Source organism: Lichenostomus cassidix, chromosome 10 (genome assembly GCF_008360975.1).
Source record: "Lichenostomus cassidix isolate B80296 chromosome 10, HeHo_3.0, whole genome shotgun sequence".
NCBI classification, from domain to species: Eukaryota; Metazoa; Chordata; class Aves; order Passeriformes; family Meliphagidae; genus Lichenostomus; species Lichenostomus cassidix.
Window position 1 is genome coordinate 4,322,855 of NC_139491.1, and position 6,283 is coordinate 4,329,137.

The 6,283-nt window shown below is 39.6% G+C and overlaps 1 long non-coding RNA gene across 1 annotated transcript; it reads right to left on the reverse strand.

The window, feature by feature from the left end:
• Positions 1 to 1,499: 1,499 nt before the first annotated feature.
• On the reverse strand, positions 1,500 to 5,177 carry LOC146432600 (uncharacterized). Its single transcript, XR_014854190.1, has 3 exons — positions 5,060 to 5,177; positions 3,629 to 3,711; positions 1,500 to 1,661 (listed from the first exon to the last, which is right to left on the reverse strand). It is a non-coding gene; the product is annotated as an uncharacterized LOC146432600 (long non-coding RNA).
• Between the last annotated feature and the right edge of the window lie 1,106 nt (positions 5,178 to 6,283).

Here is a 6,283-nt window from a genome sequence, read left to right on the forward strand (position 1 = left end):
GGACTTGTATAAACAAAGAAATTTAATTCTTTCCTTTAATTAAAAAGAAACAATGCAACTTGTAAGAAGTGCAAGAAACACACTTACTTTCTTCAAAAAGGAAGATTAATACAGGTTAAAAAGCCTTTCCAGTTTTACAAAATTAATACTGTGCTTAATTACATGAGATTAAAATTTCATTATACATTATACTTTAATTGGTATAGAAAGGGCCAGAGGTTAAAACCTTTGCACGAGTTACCTTTTGTACTGTTCCAATATCTAATAACACAGCAGCTTTAAATTACAAACCCTGACAACATTTAACAAGTTTCTTACATGTTTTAATTTTACCCTAGTAATCTTTTATGTGGAGCAGTAGTGTTCCTGAGGTCATAATCCTGGACAGGGAAACAAGCAGAGACAGAAATCATTACAAAGCCAGAGTGGATGGATGATATTGGATTATGGGAAAGCACTACCTGCACTCCAACTATAGGTTTAGGCATTGTTATTTACAACAGCTGATGGTTCAAACACACTGAGTGGAGCAGCTTTTGCCTCCTGAACAAGCAGTTACACCTTCAAAACTGCTAGGAACTCCTTGGGAAAAGATCAGAGAAATCTGGAGGGTCCTTCAAGTGGCCTTGGACTGTTTAAAGCGAGGATGGCACATCCTACAAGTGGGATTTCCAGGGGACTCTGAAGGGGTTAGGCACACAAAGCCTATTGACCTCTAATGGAATTAGGACACCTATTCCAGAGGTGTTTGGAAAACCCAGCACTACTTAGAACAACCTTCCTGGGACATCAGTAAGAGGAGGCAACTGTTTCAAGGATAAATATGCCTAGTTTTTGGAAATTAATAAAGGCATTTATTTATGAGCAACATTTTGCTGGTAAGCTAATGCCATTCCCACTCTACCTCCTCACTATAATGAATCCCCTATGAACCACCTGGTTGGCGGATCCAGGTTAGTCTGGAGAATTGATATTGGTCTAAAAATACTCATTTGCACACCCACAAATAGGTAAGACTCTTTTAGTCTTGCTACAACTGAATACCTGAACAGCCTTTATTCCTGAACAAATCCAGGGGAAAAAGCTTTTTTTAGGGAGTCAATATTAACTTCTGCCACTATGGGGATCCAAGATCTCTTCCTGTTGAATTCAGTGATTATTGATTACTTTTTAGTATTGGCAAAGTCAGTGTACACATGGATTACCTGCTGTTCAAATGCCAACCCCAGGAACTTAGGATTAAACCAACTAGAAAATGCAAACCAACTTTCTAAGCCATATTTTGATCTTTTTCCCCATCCTGTACTTCTGGGCTTGTGAAAAATTAAACAACTGCTGATTTTATGGCAAATCCAGGCAGCTCAGCATCTACACCATGCAAACTGCATCCACAACCAGCCATGTGTTTTTTAACAGAATCCCAAAGTGACCTGGAGAAAAGGGATTTTGTCCATGTTGTCCAGCTGAGGGAAGAACAGTTCTAATTACCTGGGTTTTTTTTTCCTGAGGTAGTTTACAGTTGAATCTCATTATTGGATAACTGTTTAATCAACTCTAAAAAATGCAGTGTGATTAGATACATCATGAGGCAAACAGCTCCAAGAATGGCAGAAGCCTACTCAATATTTGGTTAATATCTTGTTGGAACCAAAATGCAGGTGCTGAAAAATAAATGAGTTTATGCTTTTGAAACATTTAACAATCTTATACTAATTCTTTACACACTGAAATAGTTGTTCAGAGTCCCATTTGAATTAAATTAGTGTAACTTCATCTAAATCAGAGATGTGCTGATTTGCCCAGTATGAGACTTTGACCCACACTCTTTTTTAGCAGCAGACCAACTCTGAGCCTGATAATGTTTTCACTGAAAAAGAAAACTTCAAAGGGATTTTTGAGTGCTTAATGACATTCAGGATGAGGCCTTCTGCAAGTGACTATAGAGAGTAATTTTAAAATATCTTCTTCATTAAAAGGACAAACTTTCAGAGCCAGCAAATGGAATTCTGTAATTAAAACATGTTTGTTTAAAAAAATAAATCTGGAGAGGTCTTGGACAGTGAAATAATATCCTTTAGATTAGTGTTTAATTGAAAACAGTATTTACTGCTCTACTGCATTTGATAGAGCTCTTTACTGTGCTTCTTTATGTATAATTGTATTTTGCAACCAATTTAAAATAACTAGATGAGTGCAGTCCTTATATAAGGTGAAGATGAGTCCTTGCAAGGATATCAACGTCTACAGGGGTTTCTTTCTAACAGATATGAAAAAGTAATTTCCATTCTGCTACTTTCCTGTGATCCTTTCTGCATATAAAATGCCTTTCCCAGACACATACACACACAGGACTCCTCACCTGAGAGCAGCAGTACTTCCCAAAATACAACACAGCCCACTCTAATATTCTCCACATCTTTGATTCAGGGATGAGTCAGATCATAACAACTTTTTTTCCTTTAAGAGCATAATTTTTTGGTTTTTATACCTATAGCCTTATTAAAATATGAATGCTACGATTGTAACAAAGAATAAATAATTCTGCCTTGACAGTGCTTTGTGTAAATAGCACAAAAGATTATTCTAAACTTCCAAATTGCAAAGGGGAAGTTTAGGGTAAGTGGCTCTTCTCCCAAAACTATTCCCTGCCTTAGAGGTCTCACTGGTTTCACCACATTTTTAAATTGCAAAGCCCTTTGAGCTGCTCTTGCAAGAAGCCTGAGTACTCAAAATTTGGCCATATCAGTAGAAATATTAATGAGCTTGGCTTTGGATGATTATGCAGCCTGTTTCCTCACCCCACTGACAATTGCCTTGTTGCATCTTTGATCAAGTTTAGTTTAGATACACTCAGATCAATGACCCTGTCTGTCTCCAGGCTCATAAAAGATGAGTTTAACATGATGCTATTGAAGCAGCAATAATAACACCCTGCCACACTGGGTAAAATTGTGCTACACATCAGAGCATTTCTTGGTAAAAATACTACATTTTTAAAGGTGATTTTACAAGTGGGGAGAGGATCTCAGTGTGTTTTATTTGCACGTGAGAGACTCAAGCTCTTCCCTTCCTTCCCCATACTCTGATTGCATTTAGCATCTCAGCCTATTGTTATAGACAAGAGAATGTCCAACTCTCTCAAGGTTAATTGACTGCTGTTCTTTGAAATATACATGAGAAACTGTATTGACTGCCTCACATCCAACCTCACCTGTCATGCAGGAGGAGAACAGGATCAGGGGACAGGACTCCACAAATGGATGGGAAGGACAAAGGTGAAATGCAAAGGGCAGCACTAAATTTCATCAAAATCCCTTCTCTGTTGTTGGCTTGTGTATTTTCCAAAGCAACCCTCTGTGATTTTAAGAGATTTCTCCTATAAACTTACCAAGTTACCCAATTCTCTGCATGCTACAGGGTCTCAAGGCAACTCAACCCAACAAACAGGAAGATGCAGATGGCCCAGATTCATTTGCAAAATTAACATTTGTGGCTTTTCAGCCTTTCCTAAGGATGGCGATTTCTTCACATATGGAAATACTTCCATAAAACTTTACAGTCTGTACTGAACAAACTTTCATAAATCATCACTTTAACTCACATATGACAATAGCAGGACCTCAATTACCTGAATCACATGAGGATAAAATGACAAACATGTTGGCATGATCTGACAGAGTCCCATGGGGAGAGTGAATCAGATCATCACCCCTGAAATGGTACACAGAACTTCCTTACCTCTTTACATCAAATTTCAGCCTTGCAATAATAAACCAGATTATGCAACTATATCTCCTAAAAAAGTGTATAAATCATCTGCAAGAGTTCTGTGAGGGGACAATGTCCTCCCCCTGTGACTTCCACATGTGGCCTGCATGCAGCATCTCTTGGAGGGATCTCACAGAAATAATATCACATAGGAACTGACATTCTAAACTGCACTCTTTCCAGGCTCATATCTGCAAGGGATAAAATTTAATTTGGCTTAAATATCATACAACTTCCAGCATTTCGAATGTTGTGACACCAGAGGAACAGCTGGAATTGTTAAACCTCAACACACCTTGAAAATCATTCCACAGAAAACAAAAGGGGTTAGTTTTTTCAGATAAAAAGCATAATTTTGTACAACTTGTAACTTATGACAAGTATGCCACTTCACACAACAGCAATTATTGTTCTGCTCAGATTGGCAAAGGGGTTTAGCTCAGATTGCTGACGCAGCTCTGCCCACACAGACATCCCCAAAGAGCCAAGAGGAGCCAAGCACGTCTGATTTTCAGCCCATCCCATGACTTATGTCTCCACAATGACAAGCCAGCACAAGACACGTTTCTGATGATGAGATAACCCCTTGTAAAGCCTCCACCATGATAACCGGATTTCTGCTAAGCTTCCCATGACCAAATTACAGCCATAATCATGACACACTGCACACCACTGCCAACAGCATAAAGTGACACCTGCTTACAACAGCTTGAAAGGGAACTTGTTGGTACGACCAGAAACATCACTGATAAATAAGGGCTTGTTTTTCCTAAACCTTGCTCATACTGGATCAGGCTCAGCTTGGCAGCCTCACAGGACCAGAGCCTACCTTCACTCCGGGCAGAAACTCTGCATGATGGAACAAAAAAATACTCTCTGTATCATACAAGGAGTACCAGTGACACAGATCCAATTAAATCTCTCTACATTACACTCAACCTCCATCTAGACTCTACTACAGAAAATCCACACTTGCAATCTGTGCAAAAGCCAGAGGTAGCATATTTTCATTCCTCAGTTCAGCACTAGGAGGTTACAAATGCCAGTGTCCTACTCCCTTTCAAAATCTCTCATCTCCTACCCCCTACCTGCCAGCTTCATAGAGCATTTCCCTTGCCACTAATTCTGATAGCATGCCCTAATTAACTCATTTTATCTTTTGGTATAAATCAATTACAATTAAAATATAGTTTGTCAAACCTCAGCGGACTGTTGTTTCATGTTAAAAACATTTTTTACTCATGAGAGAAAGTGTGATTAACTTCAATAGAAAGCTTAAAGTTCAACTTACTATGAGCAGAGGGAATCGAGCAGAATCCTTTGCAAAACACTCCAAGCTTCATCTCAGTGCAAGGAAATTTAAACAAGTGGAGGTTTCACACTGGTCACTGAGAACATGGGTCAGACCTAGGAAAAAAAAAACCACCACTGATAAGTTGTTGGCTTGGGTTTATTTAATTTTAAAAACAGGTTGTGAATAAGATGATGAAAGAATGTCCAACAGTTGAAAGGATCAAAAAGAGCTTTTCAGGCATCACAGTTTTTGGAACATATTGGAAATGTGCAGTAATGTATTTTAATTTTAGATGGGAAGTAAAAATACAGCAAGTCTAGTGTTCCACCACAGCTAAGGGATTCAGTTTCTTTGGCCATGAGTTAGAAGTACCAGAAGAGTCTGGCAGAGCTCCCTGTTTCTATAGGGCCAGAGGTGCACTGGAGGTCTTTTGTCCCTGCTCTTATCACCACAGAAACCATTTGAAACACTAAATATAGTGTAGAAAAACCTTCCACGTACTATAATGTGTTACATATAAATTATATAAGATCCTATATTCCAAATAAATGTAAAGAGAGAGGTGAAACAAACAAAAAAAAAAGTCCATACCTAGATAAATGCAACTGCAATACTTTATGTCTTTTTACTCTGGGGCAATCTGGGAAACACATCCCCAGTGTCACACACTGCAACAGGGAAAATCCCCACCTGGCAGATTTCAGTGGTTGCACTGCTGAGGGATAAGGGAAGGGGACATGGCTAGGGACACATCTGAGGGGGAACCCTGGAGAGGACACCTGAGGAGGATCCCACACTGTCACACACATCCCTGAGCAATCCCTGGGACACCCCTGAGGAACCACCCCATGGAACATCAGCAGCCCACCCCAAACCACTGATTTTCAAGAAGAAATGAGAATAAATGTGTTGAATAAAGGTTCTTCCACCTGGTGCAGAACTATGCATAGATGCCACTATTATTTTCCCCTGCTAGGTGACACACCAGCCCCCTCTTACTCCAGTGTAGCTACATTTTCACCCAATAACACTGGCACTGCTCCAACAGTCCACTTCAACACGAGGATCAGCTGATTTTAAAATCCCTAGCCATCATAAAACTGGTGTGTTTAAAACACAAAATGACTTGGGGCCTCTCCTGTGAGCTCACAGCCTGCTCAGCCTGCCTTACCCTGAGTTTTCTGTTAGGTGCAGAGATTTCCAGCATCCTCACACACAGCC